This window comes from Lissotriton vulgaris, chromosome 3_1, assembly GCF_964263255.1.
Source record: "Lissotriton vulgaris chromosome 3_1, aLisVul1.2, whole genome shotgun sequence".
NCBI lineage: Eukaryota > Metazoa > Chordata > Amphibia > Caudata > Salamandridae > Lissotriton > Lissotriton vulgaris.
The window spans coordinates 617,059,876-617,082,679 of NC_141689.1; positions in this window are offsets into that span (position 1 = coordinate 617,059,876).

A 22,804-nucleotide genomic window follows, 5' to 3' on the forward strand; every position below is an offset into this window, starting at 1 on the left:
CGAAGCTCCCTGCAGGAAGTGTAGGCCTTGATTTCAGAATTGATAAAAGCAGGGGCAGTCCCGGCACGGGCCTGAATGGTTGTGCAGCCCAGCTTGAAGAGGGCACGTTCTTTAATGGGAAGCCAGTGCAAGGCCTTGAGTAGGGGAGTGACATGATGAGACTTGGAGAGACCATAAATAAGATGGGCAGCTTGATTCTGGACCAACTGGAGGCGCTGGAGGGCGAAGGCAGGGACTCCGTTGTACAGAATGTTGCCGTTATCCAGGCGCGATAGAACCATTGCCATAAGAATGCGTTTCAGGGCCGGGAAGGAGAAGAACTGTGAAATCTTCCAAATAGTGTGGAGGGTGAAGAAACAGGATGAAACTACTGTACTGATCTGGGAGAGCAGCGTGAGATGTTGGTTCAGTGTTATCCCTAATGTTTTAGCTGAAGGGGAAGGTAACGGAGGGGGGCCAAGGGAGGGGGACCAAAATGTGGGGGGTCCAGAGACTGCGACTACCTCCGGTGAGAACTAGCTCAATTTTATCCGGGTTAAGTTTGAGATGGTTGTAGTTCATCCAGTCCCTGATGAAGATCATGACAGATTGGAAGTTATGAATAGAGCCTGGGGAGTGTGAAAGATTGAAAAAGAGTTGGAGGTCGTCAGCATAATTGAAGACCCTGACCTCCATCTGCTGTAAAACAAAAGTAAGAGGAAAAATATACAGGTTAAACAGAAGGGGGGAAAGGGAAGAACCTTGAGGGACACCACACTGCACCTTACGTGGGGAGGCAGAGAAGTCAGCGAGATGGACAGCCTGGGTGCGGTCCCTTAGGAAGGAATTAAGCCAGGCCAGGGCCGGCCCTCCGACGCCCTCCGCCTCGACACGGGTAAGAAGGATGGAATGAGCAACCGTGTCGAAGGCGGCGGATAAGTCAAGGAGGACAAGGGCCTGGGGCAAGTTGGCATCCATCCCTTCTCTAAGCTTGTCCATGATGGAGATGGCAACCTTCTCAGTAGAATGATGCTAGGCAACCACTCTCTTCCACAAAAGTGCTGAGGACTTTGGTGACGTGGGACTCAAGGACTTTACCCAAAAAGGGGAGAAGGGAAATGGGGAGATAGTTAGACTGGGAGGATGGATCAGCGCCGGGCTTTTTTAGGATACGAATAATTGTTGCCGACTTATGAGAATTGGGAACCGAGCCCTGTTTGAGGGAGTCATTTAGGAAAACAAGGGGGGGCTGAGGACAAGCTAAAAAGATATCTCTCAGAACATAAGCAGGGCAAATGTCAGAGGGGGATCCTGACTTGACTCGGGCCAGCAGAAGGGAGAAAGTTTCCCTGGTCAGGGGAGTTATGTGATCCAGGTGAGAGGTGTTAGGCGGTGGCTGAGGGTCAGAAAAAGTGGAGGGGGTAGTGATATGTTGGCCTTGATGATCACGATTTTCTCAATGAAAAAGTCGTTTAGAGAGTCGCAGAGCGATTGGGAGGGGCAAGGTTTGAGGGTGACTCTATCTGAAGAGGCCAGCTCTTGGACCGTGGCAAAAATTTCCCTAGTTTGGTTTTCGGCTGACAGGATTCTTCCAGATAAATATTTGGTTTTGGTGAGAAGGATAGCTTTTTTATATTCATTGAGGATGGAGATGTACTGTTGTTTAAGAGCGGGACTGTACGCACGCCTCCAGGTGCGCTCTGCCCTTCGCGCTTCAAGCTTTTCTCCTTAAGGTCAGCGTTGAACCATCTGTTGGCATCGTGGGCGCGTCTAATTGTGACGCGCTTCAGGAGGGCCACTTAGTCGCACCCTCTGGCGAGCCAGCTGCTGAGAGTGGCAGCTTGAGATGATGGGGTAAGTCCCTCTAGAGCGGGGCAAGAGACTGATAGGGAGGAGCAGAGAGTAGGGATATCTACTTTATTCCAATTTCGGGCCCAAGTGTTTTTGGGAAAAGAGGGCCTTTTGGCGAGGCTTAAGTCCAGAAAAAAATGAAATAAGGGAGTGGTCAGACCAGTGCAGGGCGTAACAGTAGGGGGAGTGATAGGAATGTTGAGTGACCAGATTTGGTCCAATGTATGGCCTCGAATATGAGTGGGAGTGTGGACGGTAGACACAAAGTTTAAGATAAGGAGGAGATCAGTAAATTCTTTAGACATGGCGTCTTCCACAGGATCTGCGGGCCAAAAATTGAAGGCCTCCAGTACAAGGACAGATGAATTATTTACTACCAGCGTCGCCAGTAGCTCCTGGATGTCGGAAATAAAGTGAGGCCTTGGCTGGGGAGGACGGTAGATTAAAACACAAGTGAAAGGAACTTGGAAGGAGGCAGATCGCACCACTAGGCAGTCGACCGCCGTGATAGTTGGGGAAGGTAGCAGTTGAAAGTGAAGTCCAGCACAGACAATCAGGGCTACACCACATCCCACCTTCCCCTCGGGTCAATCGGCACGAAGGGCATAATAGGAAGAGGGGAGAGCCGCTAACACGTTTGGCAGTGAGTCAGGGCAAAACCATGTTTCTGTCAGAAACAGGAGATCAGGTTTGTGGGAGTCTAAAAAGTCAAACAATTCTAAATAATGTTTAACTGCCGACCTGTTGTTGAGAAGGAAGGCTGAGATGGTGGGCGTGGGATTGGGCGGGGAAGGAGATCGTGGTGTGGTAAGGGATGGGGGGATAGTGATGGTAGGGTAGCTGAGAGGGAGGGTATGGGGTTTGCTCGGGCGAGGCCAAGTTTGTCAATCTGGGCAAGGGTTGCTGGACAAGAAAGCCAGGGGCCCTGGTGTGAGCATAACTTTTCAGAAGAGTACGTTAAAAAACCGGCATAGTGGGGTGCCCCTAGCCCGTAGACGAGCCTGCCTTTGGCGCGCCACCGGCGCGCGCGAGCGCCTGGGGCGTCCCTTTTATGGGAATAGCAGCGCTATGAATGCTGCGCTAACCTGTGGACCTCCACTGCCCCTCCTAAGATGGCGCTAGCAACCCCGTCAGCTCTCTGGAACAAGCGGCGCTCAGCCGTGCCGGACCGGGGCTAGGGGAGCCAATGCAATACTGCTACACACACAGCTGTGTAAAATACTGTAGTTTCGTTTGACTCTTAACCAGCGGGACATGTTAACATACCCTTGGTGAGCTTACAGACTAAGTAGCCTCTAACTAAGCAGTGCTCTTCTCAACTGATGGATAGTCATTGCATAGTGATATCATTTGACTGCTGATTGATAGGTTTCATTATTTTTTCTGTTGCGTTACATTTCTTTTTGTAATGTTGTCAGAATTGCTCATTCCTCATATAATTCTTCTCTGCTATCCATGGTATTCTCTGTCATATATATCAATAAATTAATCGATCAAGGTTTGCTGAGTGCAGCTACTCACCAGGATGGGTCTCCAGGCGCTGGGGAGGGGGGGCTGCATGCAGCTCCTATGCATTCACAATGTATCATCAGATGCCTGGGGGGTCAGAGGACTTCTCTGGCCTTTCAGGGTACGTGCAGGGCTGGATGCTCATGGTAATTTGTCGAAGAGCCAGGTCTTGAGGTCCTTCAGGAACTTTGAGAGAGTTGGTGTCTGGAGGAGGTGGAGAGGGAGGGTGTTCAATGCTTTTGCCGCAAGAAAGGAGAAAGAACGGCCTCCTGTTCTGGTCTTCTTGATGCGTGGTACTATTGCGAGGGAAAGCTGAGCTGAGTGGAGGGATCTTTGGGGTGTTTGGAACGATAGGCGGTAGTTCATGGAGGCCGGCCGGTGTTGTGAAGGGCTTTGTGGGCGTGAGTGAGAAGTTTGAAGGTTATTCTCTTCTTTACAGGGAGCCAGTGTAGTGCCTGCAAGTTTTGGGTGGTGTGGCAATAGTGCAGTAGGTTAAGGACTAGTCTAGTGGCTGTGTTCTGAATGCTCTGGAAGTTGCAGGTGAGGTTCTTGTTGATCCCGGCATAGAGTGCATTGCCATAGTCCAGTCTGCTACTGATGAGGGTGTGGGTGATGGTTTTCCTGTGTTCGGAGTCCAGGGTGATTCCGAGGTTGCATGTATGGTCCATGGGTGGGGGTGGGTTGCCAAGTTCTGGGGGTCACCAAGTGTAGCTCCAGGCATCGTGATGTGGGCCTATGATGAGGATTTCGGTTTTGTCTGTGTTCAGTTTTAGGCAGCTGTTCTTCACCCATCTGGTGACTGATTCCATTCCTTCTTGAAAGTAACCCTGGGCGTAGTTTGCATAGTCGCGCTACGTGTAGCTACGCGAAGTGCGCTTCGCACTACGCTAGCTACGCAAATTGTGTAGTGCACTGGGCAAAATGCTGTTTGCACTGATTGCATAGTGCCAAATGCTTGTCCGCACTGTGCATTCAGTGCAGACCGGATCTTGCACAGTGCAAGCGGTCGTTTTCTGCTGCTCGAGTAGATTTGTACTCGAGCGGCAGCTTTCTCTATGCGGACTGGTAGTTTCTCATCACGAGCAGTTGCGAGCATACGTGACTACTCGCAATGAGAAACCTGACCTCCCCACATTGAGAATCTTGCCGGGAGGTTTATTTTCTACGCTCGCGATCGGTAACTTGATGTTGCTGATCGCGAACGAGGACAAAGTCTCGCCGGAATGTTATTTTGCTTGTTCGCGGTCGCCAACTTGAGGTTGAGGACCGCGAGCAAGCAAAAAATGCCCGCTACGCTACGTGATTTTGCACTGTGCTACATGCAATAGGCCTAGGTGTTGTAAATAAAACAGCGATAATGTTAAGCATTCGCTGAAGACATGTTATTGTATCTTCAGTGTAGTTTTCCTGCTATACTTTAAACTACGACTGGACTCCATCTTGTTTTTTGGCGTCTATCCTAAATGCTACACTCCGCCATGTGCTCGCCACGAGGCAAGTCCTACCTCGCTGACTGTCACTTCTGAAGTTTGCCTGGCAACAAGCTATAAATAGTTCCAGCTTGTTTAACGCATGCCCAGTACGTGTAACATCTGTTCTTGTTTAGAGAGGAATGGAATGTGCATTCGAGGGGTTCCATGAACCGTTAACTCCGCTCATGTATCGATCATGTCTTAGAAGTACCCATGTATGGATGTAAATCATGCTCTCTGAGTTGTAACCGCCCACTTATGAACCCCTTCTTTGTGTATAAAAGGGGACCGCGTGTCCAAGTTCTTTGTGCTACCTTGTACAATACTGTAGAGTGTTGTGTGGGCTGTAGTACCACCTTTAAAGGTTTATTAAACTATGTTTTTGTATTTCCAGTTTCCGTGCCAATTTCTTATGTAGTCTGAGGACTTTGCGTACAGAAGAGCGAACCCTTTTCGTACTCGCATGCCTTGCAGATGGCCTGTATTCATCATAGGCCTACTTGGAAGTTGTGTTTTCGAGATTTTAGGTTTGTTGGATAGTTAGAGGATGAGTTGCGTGTCATGTGCGTATGATACAATGTTGAGTCTGTGTGATCTAATGATGGAAATGAGAGGGACCATGTAGACCTTGAACAGGGTAGGGGTGATGGATGATTCCTTGGGGACTTCGCAGGTGGTTGGCGTGGTCTCAAAGAGATGAAGGCAGGTAGTCTGACCTGCTGCATTCTGTCAGAGAGGAATGAGCAAATCCAGTCGAGGGCTTTGTTTTGGATTCCAGCATGGTGGTGTCTGTAGACTAGGGTATGGTGTGAGACTGTGTCGAAGGCCACTGTGTCGAGGTCCAGGAGGATGATGGCCACAGTCTCTCCTCTGTCCAGGAGGAAGCGGATGTCATCTGTTGCCGCAATGAGGGCAGTCTCTATGCTGTGGTTCTTCCTGAAGCCTGATTGGGAGGAGTCGAGGATGTTGTTCTCATCGATGAAGGAGGCGAATTGGCTGTTGACAGCTTTTTCCATGACTTTCACGGTACATGGAAGTAGGGAGATCGGTCTGTAGTTCTTGAGGTCAGTGAGGTCCCCCGATGGTTTCTTTAGGAGAGAGTTGACCTCGGCGTGTTTCAGTCATCGGGGAAGGTGGTGGTCTCGAAGGATCGTTTGATGATTCTTTGTAGCTCAGGGCAATGATGTCTGCGGCTCAGTGGTAGATGTGCTGGAGGCAGGGGTCCATAGGGGCCCTAGAGTGGGTGGTACTCATGGTCTTTAGGGTGTTTTTGATGCTGAGTGGGGGTCCAGCTATCCAGCATCGGCTGTGGGGTGCACAAAGCGATGTGTGTGGGTCTCTCATGGAGGATGTTGTTGTCGAAGTTGTCATTGAGGGTCTTGATTTTGTGATGTAAGAAGGCGCTGTGTTTGTTGCAGAGGTCCTGAGAGGGTGGGATGTCGGTGGACTCGCTGTTGGGTTGGGTGAACTCTTTGCTGATGCCGAAGAGTTCCTTGCTGTTGCGTGCATGGGCAGAGATTCTGTCCTGGATTGCTTTCTTCCTTGAGTGTTTGATGAGTTTGTGGTGGGCAGGGGTGGCTGGTTTATAGTTGCCGACGTTCACCAGGGTTTTTGAGTTCCTCCATAGTTTTTCAAGACGTCTGCACGTTTGTCTGGATTCAACTACAGGAACATTAGAAACATATAATAGGCACAAGCCCACAGCAATCTGCATCTTTTAAAATGCGGTTCTAAGCAGATAAGTTCAACCTTTATTATTTACTGTCTACTACCCTATTTAATAACTAATTTCCTCAATTTTAGCGACTTGTGGGACTAACCCCACTCCCCCAAACTCCACCTCTTTATCAATCTCCAATTCATGGAGATATCTCACTCCCCTTCTCTTCCTTTCTATTCCCCTTTTTCACCGAAGGTATATAAGGTAACCCGGTTTTACTTCCTCAATCATTTGCCTTTAGATTGATTCGTAGTAGCTCCTTTTTTTTTAGATCCAACGTATCCAGTTTAATGTCAAAGTATCCCTAACCCTTGCAAGATTTCATAATGTGACCCCAAGTGTGTGAGATCTAATCAGATCAACGCACTCCGTCTTCTGGAGGCACCCCCTTAACCAGCGGCACCTCTCTTCCCCTTCATATGAAGCTCTAGGATCTGGCTCCACTGCTAACGAGGACATTAGAGGAAGACCCCTTGGCAACGGGGTGTGACGTCCTCCTGTTGCCAAGTGCTATTCTTCCCTGTCTTCATGCCTCCAGCTGCGATCGCACTCAAGACATTGAATCTGCATAGAAACCGGCAGAAGCTGATCCCCCGTGCTCATGGGCATCAGTTGCTCGGTTTCTAATCGCGATCAGCTGCTGCCGACCTTGCTCCAATCGCAAGTGCCTTTATTTTCTTGTCAACCTTTTAAAAAAAAGGGGGGATTAACTATTTTCAGGAGAAAAACCTCCCTAAAGAAATTAGTTTGGTTTCTCCACACACCATCTATCTAAGGGTCTATGAAAATAGCCTTTACCCAAATTGATGATTTAACCTAGAGTGTTAAAACCCCTATATCATTTTGATTGCCTCAATAACTAACTGCACAATGTCTGACATGCACTCATATGATGCTTCTGCACCCATTCCTAGCAGGGACAATGAAGCCTTAAAAAAATTATACAGAAGGTAATGAGATCCTGCATGTTAGAGACCCTGAATCAAGTAATGACTTCTAAGAGGTCCTTGGCCACTGAGGAGGAGTACATTACAGGAGACTCCCAGACCACTGATGACCTCATTGAATTAAGGGGGAAAAGACAAAATAAAAATAAAAATATTGAACAACCAATGCCCAGGAGGATTATGGGAAGTCCCAGCACCTCAACTATTTCTGGAGCTCTTAGCCCCTCAACTACTAATGGAGGTCCTGGCACCCTAAACTCCTTGGGTGTCCTAAGTGACACAACCTATAATGGTGTCCTTAGCGGCACAAAACACCCGGGTGTCCCTAGCGGCACAAAACATTAAGGTGCTCAATACGATCTGGGAGATAATGATTTACAAGACGATGAAACTTCTAACATATTTGACAAATATGTCCTAGACTTGGATGAGGACGACCAAGAATGTTATAACCAAACGACTGAGGAGGAACTCCCATCCTCATCGAAAGACAATATTCTCAGTCCCTTTGGTGAGGAAATGTTTTCCCCATTCATTATTAAGCATCTGAGAAGTTTGGAATGGTGGCCACAGGATCATGTGGCCAAAATGATAAAGAAATGGCTTAGAATCCCACTAGAAAAAGACATTTGCAATATACATAGAGCCGAATGCTCAAGACCCTCTATACAAGATAAGACTTGCCAAACCCCTAACTTGGACCCATAGTTAATCAAATTCCTCTTCAAGCTTGGCAGAGACCAGATAAAAGGGATGGAAAGATCCCTCAAAGAGCATCAGGACCGCCTTCTCAACATCCTGGGACCTCTGGCAAGGATCATTGATACTGCAGAGGAAAGCCACATTAATACCACACCCCTGGATGCGGAACTAATCAGGAGATGGAGCCAGAGAGCGATGATACTCCTGGGCAATTTGAACGCCAGCCTCAACGCTGAGAGGAGAAGGGTTGTACGGACTAAAATTAACCCTAAGCTGAGTGACATGGAGGACAGAGAAACCTCTCAGAACCCCAAAGGGTTACCCTTCAGCGAGGACCTAATAAAATAATTAGGAAAGTACTTCTCAACCTTTACGGCCTTGGACAAGGCCCAGCACGGTATGAGGCGCGTATTCAATCCAATCCTTTTTGGTCAGGCTGGAAGAAGGGGCATATCTTCTGGCCGTTTCTATCAAAGGCACTACTGAAGATTCCGAGACTACGGAAGAGGTTTCCAACCAAACAATTCTCCACAATTTTACCCCCATAGAGGGAGAGGCCCTCACAACAGAGGGTTTAGATCACATGCAACCTCCAGCAAAAACAATTCCCAAATTGAGGATTCTACCTTCTCCTACTCCTTCTTTTCCCCAAAAGGGAGGAGGCAGTCTCAAATTCTTCTGTCAGAATTTGAAATTAATTACCCATTAGTACTAAACACTGTCAAGGGCTTCTTGATAGACTTTTTAGAAACTCCTATTCAAACTTCTATCCCGAGAGACATCCCTCTCACACTAGACCAACAGAAGAGAAGATAGAAGGGGATGATATATCCTTTATGCTTCAGAAAAGAAAAATAATAGAAGTCCCACTGGAAACAATGAAATTTATAAGCACACTCTTACTCATCCAAAAAAGGGATGGAGACCTGTTATAAATTTGAGGGAACTAAACAAATATCTGGTTTACAGGAGCTTCAAGATGGAAGGCATCCATCTGTTGAGGGATAGGTTACTAGAGGGGGACTGGCTAGTCAAGCTAGACCTAAAAGACGCGTACTTTACCATCCCCATGGCCCAAATCCACCAACCTTTCCTCCAGTTCATGTGGAAAAACCACCTGTACCAGTTTCAAGCACTCCCTTACGGCCTATCTTTGGCCTCATGGTGCTTCACCAAGGTCATGAGAACAATTGCCTCATTCATAAGAGAAAGAGGTATTCGACTAATCATATACCTAGACGATAGCCTTATTCTGTCCCAAGACCACTCACAGATAATCCAAGACCTGAAAACGGTGATGGGTCGTTTAGAAACCTTGGGTTTCATTATTAACAAAGAAAAATCGATATTGTCGCCCTCCGGAACCCTCGAATTGTTAGGTTTTACCGTAGATACAACAAAATGTCTCATTTTACTCCATTCAAAGAAAATAACCAAGATCAAGAAAGAAATAAAGCATGTCCTGAAACAAAAAAAATAACCCTGAGAGAACTTACCAGACTACTGGGTCTGCTCTCTTCCTCCATCCTAGCCATTTTCCCGGGTCCCCTGAATTACCGAGCTCTCCAAAGGGTAAAAGGGAAAGCTCTAAGATCTGGCCTTTGGTACGGAGATCGGATTACACTAAATCGGGAGGCAACACCAGAACTGACTTGGTGGCTAGGGAATTTAGATGCCTGAAACGGCAAAGCAATTTTTGGTTCTATACCAGAATTTGTCTTAGAATCAGATGCAAGCTCTCATGGCTGGGGAGCTTGCCTCCTCGATCAGAACACGGGTGGTGTCTAGCCGCAAGAAGACCTCAGTGTCTTTAATGAAATCCACATTCTCTAATAATGGTAATAGGACAATCGCAATTTATGAAGTTCAGTGGAGAACCAGCTGGCCCTCTTTGCGCGATGGTTGGAGGATTTCTTGAGGGGGGCAACAGTCTTGGTGCAGTTGGTGACCCATTTTTGTAGGGTACGGGCGGCGGTGGTGTGGTGCTCATCGGAGATCTTGTTCTAAGTCCTACGTTGGAGCTGGGTTGGGTGTCTGCTGGGGCTGTTCTCTTTGTAAGTGAAGTGGAAGTAGCGGAGGTTCATCCATGAGTGTTCGGAGATGTGGCTGAAGGATATGGAGTTTGCTGCTGTGAAGATAGGGTCGAGGGTGTGTCCTGCTGAGTGCATTGGTTCTGGTGCGATCTGGTTGAGTCCGATGACATGGAGGTTTTCCAGGGGGGAGATGGAGTTACAATTTTTACGGCTGTCGAGGTGGAAGTTGAGGTTTCCCAGCAAAATGTAGTTGGTGGAGGTGATGGCATGCAGTGTGATTATGTCGGTGATGGAGTTGAAGAAGAAAGGTCGGTAGATGAGGGTGCCTCGTAGGGTGCTGGTTGTGTTGACCTGTATCTTGAAGTGAAGGTTGGCCTTGTGGGTGATGGCGATGCTGCCTCCTGGGCAGATTGGGCCGTCCTTCTGGGTGATTTTGTATCCTTCGGGGATGGCAATCGCAAGGTCGGGGCCCGAGGTGGCACTTGTCCATGTTTCAGTGTGGAAAATGACATCGGGAGAGCTGCTGTCAAGGAGGTCCCATATTTCCATGGCGTGTCTGTGGAGGGAGCGGACATTGAGGAGGACGCATTGCAGGGTTTCGGCTTCAGTGGAGATGTTGCTAAACAGCGGAGTTGGGTCCTGGGTTTTGGGGGTGTTGAAGGAGTGGCTGCCGTTTTGGCAGTTGAAGGGACTGTGGGTGTCGAGGGGAGAGGAGCGCTTGCAGTTGTTATTCTCCTAGCTGTTGTTGAGTACATGGAGATCCACTGAACTATAGCGTGGGTAGGTCGAAGGTAGAGTCATGAACAGGCGCAGACGGGCTTGCCTTTGAGGCTGCTCGCATCCTCTGCACGGCCACACAGCAGCCTCGATTAAGTAGAGGTCAGGGAAGAGTGGGACAGATCGGAGCTGGGACTGGGAAAAATGCAGGAGTGGGAGGGGCCATGGGACAGCAGCGACGGGAACCGGCAGAAGGGGCAAGGACACGGAGGGGAGAGAGAAGAATGGGGAGTAAGGGGTATGGAAGAAATGAGGGGGTAAAGAAATTGGATTAGAGAAATGGAGCCAATAGAATAAAACAGAGCCAAATAGAATAAAATAATTCCAAAAGAATAAAATTGTATGTATTGTATTTATTGCTTATTAAGCGCAACTGTCACCCCCAAGGGTATCCTGGCGCTGAGACCGAACCGTGCATCTATTAAAGCAGCTACATTACTCTGGGAAACAGATAAGTTTTGTGGCTCTTTTTGAAGGTGAGCAGATCAGGGCAGCTCCTTAATGCCAGGGGGAGGGTGTTCCACATCGTGGCAGCCGCAAAACTGAAAGCACGACCACCCATTCTCGTTCTGTTAATTTTAGGGACTTTTACCAAGAACGCCGAAGATGATCTTAAAGGTCTGGCTGCCTGATACCAGAGGAAGAGGGTCTGAAGAGGTATTGGTCCCAGTCCATGCAGGGCCCTAAAGACAAGGCAGAGAGCCTTAAACGCAATTCTCTGCTGGACTGGAAGCCAATGTAGATCGGCCAAAGCCACCGATGAAGAGGCGGACCGTGGTCGAGACAAGGCCAGTTTAGCGGCCATATTCTGTATCCTTTGGAGCTTTAGGATCAGAATCTTCGGGGCACCCAAAAGTAGTGTGTTACAGTAGTCGATCCTACTGAGAATGGAACTACGCACTACCTCAGCTCTGGAGCCCCGTGGAAGAAGTGGCAGGATTTTCCGTAAAGCACGGAGCAGACCCATGCATGTTGCTGCCGTTTTGTTTACGGAGGCATCAAGCTGCAAGTTGGGTTCGAATAGAACTCCCAGGTTGCGAGCTGACTCTGCCGCCTCCACCGATCCCGGGATGGACACTGGCCAGAAATCAGCCGGTAGTGTACGGGGAGTTCGGTCCAAGGAGCAGTGGAGTACCTCCGTTTTTGATCCGTTGAATTGCAACGCATTGGCTCGCAGCCATGCTGCTGTGGCTGCCATACAACGGTGAAAGACATCCCTTGAAATAGTCTCTGAGCCCTCAAATGAGAAAATCAACTGAGTGTCATCGGCATAGTTGACAACGGATATGCCGAATGACTTTATCAGTGCTATCAAGGGACGGATATATATATTAAATAGGATCGGGCTGATTGCCGATCCTTGAGGGACTCCCTGTTTCACCGGCCTAGTGGCTGATCGAAAAGGTGGTAATGCCACGGCTTGTTGTCGATTGCCCAAGTAGGACGTGAGCCAGTCTAGGGCCAGGCCACACACTCCCGCGCTCCGAAGACGGCCAAGTAAAACTTCATGGTCCACCGTGTCGAACGCGGCCGACATGTCAAGTAGCACCAAAAATGCAGACTTGCCCCTGTCGACTCACGTTCGCAGATCGTCCAACACGGTGACCAAGGCTGTCTCGGTGCCGTGCGCTGGCCTAAAGCCATATTGTACAGCATCCAGACACAGATTTGTTTCTAGGAAGTTGGATAAGGCTCTTGTGACCCATCTTTCAAGGACTTTAATCGCAAATGGTAATAGCGAGATTGGCCTGTAATTGGCCGCACAGAGAGGGTCCAGAGAGGCCTTTTTCAACAAAGGTGTTACAATGGCCAACTTCCAGCTGTCTGGAACTGACGCTGTGGTCAACGATTGACAGCAGATGGAATGCAGCGGAGGGAAAAGCTCATCTTGAAAGGCCTTCCAGATCTTGTGAGGCATGGGATCCAGCGGTGATCCTGACGATACACTGCTTGCCAGGATAACAAATTCCTCTAACGAGGGGACGGGAAAGCTGGACAGCTGAGGCATCCCTTCCTTGTTGGGTGCCCAATTGGAGTCCATGTTGTCAAACGGGTCTAAAGGAGAGACTGCGGTTATTACAGATTTTTCGGAATTTTTCAGTCCAGTCAGGATAGTCCTGATTTTCTCCTCAAATGCAAGGGCCAGCGAGTCGCATAGTGCCTGTGAGGCCGGGATAGTAGACGCCATGCAAGGTGGGTCGGACAGAGTCTTGACCAGTCTGAACAGGGTCTGAGATTTGTTAGAGGCCTTCGCCAGAGTATCTTCCAAGAACTTGGCTTTTGCGGCTCTTAACTGGGCCTTGTATTCGTGCAAGGCTGCTTTATAAGCTACCTTATCCTGCTCCGTATATACTCTCCTCCAGGTACGCTCCGCCTGTTTACAGCGGAGTTTGGAGTGTCCTAATTCTTCGCTGAACCAGGCGTTTAGGCCCCTGGGCCTGTCTCTTACCTTACGTAAGGGGGCCAGGTCATCGAGAGATGATACAACATGCTGGCAGAGAGAGGCGTAGCTCTTATCCACATTCTCCTCCATCTGAAAGATTCCCGGTATTAGAATTACGCCAGCTGAAAATCAGGAGCAGTCCAGGGCGAGGCACAGGGCCTTGAGCCGTGGTCTGTGCAGGTCAGAGGCAGAGTAGTGCCTGGGTGACCTGTGGAGCTGTGCGCTGGTAGAGCAGGAGGTTATACCCTGCTGCATTCTACTTCATTGCTTAAACAATCATTTAACGAAGACCCTTCTCACACTATATCCAGTTAAACAAACTCTTAATCCCTTTCTCTGATTTCCCTTCATTTCTGTCTTCTCCCTCCCTCATCCTTTATCCAGCTACTCCTTCACTGTCAAGTATCTTTCAAATTGTACATTCACATATGTAAATGTGAGGATGAATAATAAGATCGAGGTTGTAGACTACCTATTTGTTTTCAAATTTCCAAATTGGATTGGAGACTACAAACAAAGCTTCATGGCTATTAGAATTTCTGCCTCGCATATTTTGTAAATGTAGAGCACTGCAATGTAACTTGGGATCACTTGTACAATTACATCCCCTGAAGAATTCCAAAGAATCATTCAATATGTCATATCCTTTTAGCTCTAATATTGCCATAAATTCCTCCCACTTCCTCTGTGATTCATTCTCTTCAGTTGTTCGGCCTATTTCCAACCTCCTTTTCTTCTATACTAACTTTCAATATTAAACAAACCGGAGCAACCAATCTGTTCCATTAATCCCTACCCAGAAGTCTGCAACTTCCTCCAAGAAAGAACCAGCTTCTACACCTCCAGCCTGACACTTTTCAAAACTGTCAAATTATATGTCACACCAACAATAGGCCTACTCATACCCACTTAAGAACAAATGGTATGCCATAACGTATTGCAGCAATTGAAAAAGATCAACAAACCTCCCAAAAGCAATATACATGTCCTGCCCCACCATCCAGCATGCTTAAAGTGTTCCTCTTAAGACAGACTACACCAACACCCATGTAGTTCTTCAGAGAATCGCATACAATCACATACAAAGACACCATGCTAGACACTATGCTATGCTCGACCACCCAGAAATCATACACCAATGAAGCAGTCACTCCATTCCACAACTTAATCCACAACCTCATGATCAAAGTATCCTCCTGGACATGCACAAAATCAAAGAGACTCAGCCAACACAACAACGGCTTAGCCAACTAAAAATCTATAAGTGATTCATTTAACATTTTTTAAAAAAGTTGAATACAATTGAATGATAAAAATAGCAGACAAATCTGCCACATTGCTCCCAGTCCAGCTCCAGACCATTCTGTAGTACTGAGGCAGCTACCATTCATGAATGGACAATATGCTCCTCAAGTCTGCTGTCTTGCCCTATACAAACTCTCATAAGCCATTTGCAGCAAAGAATGTCAAGTCCTCATTAACATTTTATCAACAATGTTGAGATTCACCAGTAACGCACATTGTTATTTCACAAGGTGCGTATCCGATTAAAATAAGATAGCCGCTAAGGGCATTTCCAAATTCCAAATCAACAACAAAACTCTGGAGTCCCACATGGATCTATTTTTTCCCAAGTGAATACTGGCAAATGTCCCAATAGTAGCTGCTCCCTCAAGCTTACTTCATATTCAATAACTATTGTAACACATAAAAAGCGCTACAACGTACATGGCTGGAAAATATAAAATCTCTGGCATCCAATGAAAAGGGAGAAAAACATTGCCGGATTGAAATTCAATAATTATACACACAAAAAAACCCGAGCCAAATATTCAATAAATGTGCGCCCAGACCTGGAATTGCATCTGCACCCCATAACCATGTCCCTTTTGAACGAAAAGTCTTTCATTACAGGGGTTTGTTTTCGTTAGATCTCGCTGTTTGCACTTTACTATGTGTATCCCTGCTCCACAATGAAATGAATGATATTTAAAAAGCATAGGAAAGAACACAAGTAACCCATCTGAAATGAGCTGAAGAGACATCTTCTGAAGGAGCACCTCGTCTATCAATGATAAGGTGTCTTTCAGCTGCCCCATCCCATAAATGCCCAATACAGATGAATAAATGAAAACTCATCCACTTTCCCAACAATATATGCTCTCTAGTCATCGCCTTCTTTCCCACAGCCTTGGCTGCAAAAGGCCCTCTGGCTCATTTCATTTGCCTCCATACAAGTCCCACAGCCCTCGATAGTTTTGAAAATAATGTGAATAATTATAAAATTAAAAACAAAATGAATAGTTTATTTAAACAAAATCACAATCAATGTGGAAATATTCAAGTGTTAAGAAGTGGAAAACATAACAAATAAACACAAATACATGAAAACAATTCATATTCATCCAACAATTCTAAATAATGTAAATACTAATGTATTAAATAGCAAACCTTTACAGCTTTCCTTAATAAATAACAAACATAATACACAATTCGCAAAATAACAAAAACAATTTAAATGTATATTTTAATGATTATAAGCCTTCAGACATTTAAAAAAATCAGCATTTTGATAAGTGTGAGATTTTCTATACTAACATCAATCCTTTGCACATTGAGGCAAGTGCATGCTTTGGGAGTATTAGTTGAACTATTTTATCTTCAATCCAATATAAATTCATAAAAGTGCATATATTTGGAGGCTTATGTTTCCTATCGTAACTCTAGTTCCAGAAACATTAGTGAAAATACATATTTTGGGGGTTCTCAATGACTATACTAAATCCAGAACAGATAATATCGGGGAAAGTGTATATATTTCATACATTTGGGAGGAGGGGGGAAGGGTATGGTCATATTTACTACTATAACTCGAGTACTAATAATATTGGGGAAATTGCCTATAATTGGGGGCAGAAAGGGGAGGGTCAGATTTCCTAAGCTAACTTATTTTCCACAAACTTTGTAAAAGTAGCGGGGGTGTACATGATTATTCTAATTTCAGTCCTACAACTATTTTAGAATGTGCATATACATAAATATGGAGTGTGAAAAGGTCAAGTATTATTATACAAACTCCATCCTATTAACGTTGAAAAAAGTGCAATATATAAATAAATATATATATATAGGTATAAAGAGTTAGGACCTAGTTTCCATAAGAAATCCGCAACATTCTATTGGGAATAACTTTGGCGCCGGTTGCTGAATCTTCGCATATTTCTCAAAGAAGATGGCCCGTTCTGCACCGCTTCTTCCCTGAAAGTCTCGGGTAGATTCGTCAAGCGGGGGCCGAGAAAAAAGAGGGTCCCGAAACGGGTTTTCCCCATGTTAATTTCAATAGGACGTTTAGACATGGCTACAGCCCGAACCGCTGAACGGAATTACACCAAATTTGGCAAAATGGTAGAGTCTGATTCGCAGATCACCCTTTTGCTTAAATGGTGTAAATCCCCCTAGTAGTTCCTGAGAAAATCAAAAGAGAAAAAATATATATATCTATAAGCGCACCGTGCGCGCACCGTATGCGTACCTTCCCGTGCACGAGCTGCATGCTGATTGGCTGCCACTGTCTGTCAACACTCCAAAACAGAAATTGATGGCAGCCATATTGTGCCTCCGTAGACTGAGGCACAAGAAAGCAGAAAAACAAACATGTAGAAGTAAAAAAGGGGGCAGGGTAGAAGCACCCTGACCCCCTAGGCCTGCTCAGGGGGTCACACAGGGGGTACCGTGATTTTCCCCCTAAACAAAAATAAATTTGGGCCTTGGGAGTCCTTATGGGACCCCCTGAGGAGGCCTACGTGGTCAGGCTGCTTCTACCCTGCCCCTTTTTTGTATTCTAACACTTTCCGAACATGCTCATTGGCTTTCAACACTTCAAACCCGGAAGTGTTGGCAGCCATCTTGTGCTCGGTAGACCAAGGCACGAGAAAGCAGGAAAACAAACGTGTAGAACACAAAAAGGGGGCAGGGTAGAAACACCCTGACCCCCTAGGCCTGCCCAGGTGGTCTCACAAGGACCCACAAGGCCAATTTTTTTTTAAACACGATTTTTTTATATTACCCCCCGGGGGGACAAAATCATGGGGGCAGGGTGATAAAGAAGTGTGGGGTGCCCCATTCCCCCCTACACTGCCCCGGGGACCGCCGCCCCCGGGGAAAAGCAATGCAGCCCCCTGGCGTATAATGGAGGCTCATGGTGGGCTAGTTTGCCCCCTGGGACGGCCAGTATGCAAGGGAACATAATCCCCCAATTTAGAACACTCTACAGGGCGCGTTTGCACAGTTTAAGTTGGGGAATTAATTCCTGTTCAATCCAGAGGTCCCCTAGAGGGAACTAGTCCAACCGGTATCTCCAGTAAGCACCATGGAGCTGCGATGCAGAGTGTTGTAAAAAGGGGGCGTGCCCTCCAAACACCTGCCTGCAAAAATGTAGTAAATCAGTACAAAAAAAATAACAATTAATACATTTAAAAATTGTCATTTCAAAAACCTTTGAAATCCAATAAAAAAAAACATAGGTTTCAGGCCTGATATAGTTAGGAATTAGCATTTAAAAAACCATTGAAATTCACTGAAAAAACCATAGGTTTCAGGCCTTATATAGTTAGGAATTAGCATTTAAAAAACCTTTGAAATTCACTGAAAAAAACCATAGGTTTCAGGCCTTATATAGTTAGGAATTAGCATTTAAAAAACCTTGCAAAGTCGCTGAAAAAACCATAGGTTTCATGCCTTATATAGTTAGGAATTAGCATTTAAAAACCTTTGAAATTAACTCAAAAAACTATAAGTTTTAGGGGTGTTATAGTTAGCTGGACATTTCACTCATACAAAACCATTGAAATTGCTCCTATATAGTTAGTTGTACTAACTATATTTCGCGCACCTACAATCCACTGCTGATGATGTCACATATTACATCATTCATGACATGGTTAGTGACATCACTGATGACATCTCAAATGACATCACTGATGACATCACTGATGACATCATCCAGTGAATGTGGTTTGCTTTGTTATTTAAATATGCATAGCAATTTGCATTGAAGAATGAGTGGTTATATAAAAATAAATGTTTGGATGGAGGATTTCGTAGCGGTGTAATTAACTGTTTACTTTAACAATGTATAGTACACCTTATTGCTCATGCATTTTTATTGAGTCGATGTGGGGCAGGGGCCGACGCGTTTCGATCAGCACTCTGAACTTCTTCAAAGGCACCCCCGGCGAGCAGAAGCAAAACTCGTGACACAGATGAGACTGGTGATTTTATGTCCATTTTCCGGCCCCCTAGTGGACGCTCAGGTGGTAAACGCCAGGCATGTTGGTCTCCGTAGTCCCGAGTTCTGCAACTTGGATTTTTCAGCCCTTCCGTCGGGTGATGCCCCATTAATCTTCCGTCTCACTGGTATAGTATCCAGAGGTGTGCTTCCTATACCAAACCCATATTTGTGGAGGCTGTTAGGAACCATTTCAGACTCTGGTGTCTGGAGGCAGCCGCTTTACCCTGCAATTCGTATTAACGAGTCAACAGTTGTGGTCCTGGGTCGGGTAAGCTTTGGCGCTCTGGCTGGCGGTGCGATCCTCTGCGACCGGACCAAGTCACTTAAATGGCAACAGTCTCTTCCGCATTTTGGAAAGAAGGTGAGCCGCACACAGTACACCTTATTGCTCATGCATTTTTATTGAGTCAATGTGGGGCAGTGGCCGACGTGTTTCGTTCAGCACTCTGAACTTCTTCAAAGGCACCCCCGGCGAGCAGAAGCAAATCTCGAGACACAGGTGAGACCGGCGATTTTATGTCCATTTGCCGGCCCTCTAGTTGACGCTCAGGTGGTAAACGCCAGGCATGTTGGTCTCTGTAGTCCCGAGTTCTGCAACTTGGATTTTTTCAGCTGTACACCTTATTGCTCACGCATTTTTATTGAGTTGATGTGGGGCAGGGGCCGTATATATATATATATATATATATATATATATATATATATATATATATATATATATATATATATTACCTACTGGCGGTCGCCAGTAGGTATATATAGTTAGGATTTTTTCCCTATGGGATTTCTGAAAATTCTATGCCTAATAACTTTGGCGTTTGTGGACGGAATTGGCTGAAATTTTCAGGAAAATGGCACATATTGTTTCTGAGCAGCCCTTGAAAATTTGGGGGGGTTTTGTGGAGGGGGGGCCGAGAAAAAAGGGGGGTCCCAAAACGCGTTTTTTCCATGTTAATTTCCATAGGGCGGTTGGACTCACTTTTAGCCCGAACGGCTGAATGGATTTGCACGAAACTTGGCAAAATTGTAGGGACTGTTAGCCCGATGTGCCTTTGCTAGGTCTCAATATATGTGCTTCAGTGGATTTTGAGAAATTAACGTTTAAATCAAGATATATATCTGTACCAGCGCTCCGGGCAGCGATCTGGTTAGCGAACCTTTCGCGTATCGGAACTTTGCGATGCGAAGCTGATTGGCCCTCCGGTGTCTGTCAACATTCTAAACAGTCCGGAGCGGCCGCCATCTTGTCTCTCGGTAGGATCGAGAGACAAGAGGAGGCCAAAACAAAGGGGGAAATTACCATAAGGGGGCATAGTAGATCCTCGTTGACCCCCTAGGTTTTATGTGGAGGTTTTAAAAGGGCCTAGGAGGGTCCAAAAAAAAAAATTTTTTTTTTGCGTGGTAAGCGCCAAGTTCGCGAACCGGAAAGCGTTCTGGGCAGCGAACTTTAAGGATAAAAGAATGATAGACTTTTCTAATACTGTATGTTAATTATTTGTTGTTTTTGTTCGTTTTTTTATTTATTTATTTATTTTGATTTAAAAAAAAAATATTTATTATTTTCATAGTTTATTAAAACTTCCAGCATTATATCATCTGGTATCTCGTCAAACATGGATGTTCCTGTCTCTTGTAAGGTTTGAATAAATTGTTCGTCAAAAGATTGATCCATAAAATCTTCATCCACATTTTCTTCAGTTACAATGTCTTCGGATGTAATCTCGAAGGAAACATTAGTTTTTTCTTGCTCCCCTTCCATTTTTTTGCTGTAAATTGCATAAAAAAAATAATTAAATTAGAAGAGTTAGGGCACTGTTGGGTTTAAGTTCAGACAGGTAGTTCTGTTTTTTTAACAGTGAACTTAAAGTAAGTAAATTCATAATTATAGCAGAGAAGTGTAAGTCAATCAATAAATATAACAGAGGAGTCTATCTGTATCTATAACTATAGCAGGGGGACAGTAAATAATTATCAAAAAACGTTTTTACAAATTAATTTAAAGTGCCACTTACAAATTATCAATTTAATTTACAGGGAGGTGAAAAGGCTCTTGAAATGTAGTTCAGGAAGTAGTAGTCAAAATGGCTGTGTTTCCTTCTCTTCCTTTATATATATTCAGGTACATAACCAATCAAATGTCAGGAAAAAAAATTTGAAAATGAAAGTAACATTTTCATTGGTTGTCAATTCCAACACTTCAGATGTGTTTTGTGAAGTAATTTACCTCACGGTACTTAGAGAGGTCTACAGGCTTAATGGCTAAATGGAATTTCAATCAAATTTGTGAAAATGAAAGGGATTGTTATGTAGTATGAGCTAATCTATATTTGGTGAGAGTGTCTCTAGTCGTTTTTCTGTAAATTACTTTCCCACCTTTTTTTAGGACCGCTTTCCGGAAAGCGGCCCGGTTAGCGAACCTTAAGCGTCACGGGAGTCCACCATTTTGTGTTTCGGTCGCATTAAGATACAAGATGGAGGGCAAATAATGTTTAGAATGGGTAGAAGGAGTCATGGTAGACTTATCTTGACCCCCTAGGTTTTCTGAGTGTGGCTGAGGAGGCTTATATGTGCGGAAAAAAAACATTTTTTTAAAAAATCCGCGAGGTTAGCTTTCGGTTAGCGAACCGGGTAGCGCTCCGGGGAGCGTATTTTGTGGAAAATTAGTGAAAAAAGTTAGAGAAAAATAATAATTGTGAGTGATCAGATGTAGGGTAGCTCTGAGAAGAGCTTTTGGGTTTATGGTACATTTAGGTACTTATAAGTAGGTACCAATGCACAGTCTTAAATTCAGAATGAAAATTCTGTTGTCCTCATCTGAGAAGTGAACTCCATCTCCTCTGTAGATATCTTGCATGTAGTAACGCAAGTTATTGTTGTACAGAGAGCCCATTCCATGGTCTCTCATGTAAGCTGAAACAGATTTGTTTACATGCTTCCTCGCTTTCTCAATTTGTGGACAAAATTGGTTGGACCACCTCCATTTCTGTCTTTGGCATATATTGGAATATACCAAGGCAGTTTGAGGAAAAAGTGCCATTAATTGCTCAAAGGTGTCCTTTAAAAGCATTTCCAGACCTACCCCTGTCAAAGTGCCCAAATCATTACCTCCACAGTGCACTATTAACAGGTCAGGTTTTGGCAAATGCATAAAGGTTTTCACCAATGGTATCAATTGGTGACATTTTAATCCTCTTTGGCCCAACCACTTAATTTCCACATCTTGTAAATTGAGGTTAGGTAAATTTCTGTTCTCAGCATACCTTTGAGCCCAGTGGATGTAACTATGTCCAACAATCCAGACCTTAAACATGGTGGGAGAAGGTTGTTCTGCAGTCAGATGAAGTGTGGTAATGAAAGGGCAGTTGAAACAGTAGGAGTTTCTAAAGAAAAAAAACTGTGGATTTCCAATGCTAATGATTCATTAGCAGTGATTGGTGCATTTCCATTTCTGAAAACAGAAAGTTAGGGTGCATGGATGTGTTCTTTGAAACATGTAATTTGAATGGTCAAGGAAGAAACATTTAATGAAAGATTGCACTGGATACGCAGGTGCACTGAGAGTTCAGAGTTCAATTGAAACATTGTTGTGTGAATTTGCAAACATGAGAGGTCTTCCAGGAGGTGGTTGCTATGGAAACAAGGCAGAGAGGGCAGAGGGGGGAAGGGTTTTGATTTGAAAAAAGTGAGGGAAGAGGTATGATTGGCTAATATGAGAGATATGTGAAATGAATATCTGTATTTCTGTGCTTTCAATAGCTGCAGCCTTTGGAGTGCATCCTTTTTCTTCTGCTGAAGACAATTTGGTGTATTTCTGAGACTGTTTTCAAAACTCAAAAAATATTTGCTAAGGTGAGAAAAGATTTATTTAATTTAGATAGAGAATAGTATGATTTAAGGAGAAAATGATGAAGAAAGCTGTGTTTTTAAAATGTGGTTTTGTCTCTAGTGATATACTAATAGAATTAGTTTCTTTGAGAAATTGTAATTGCATATTCGGTGTAGCATTCTGGCATGCAGTAACACAAGTTATTGTGGTACATGGAGCCCATTCCATGGTCTGTTATGTAAGCTGAAACAGATA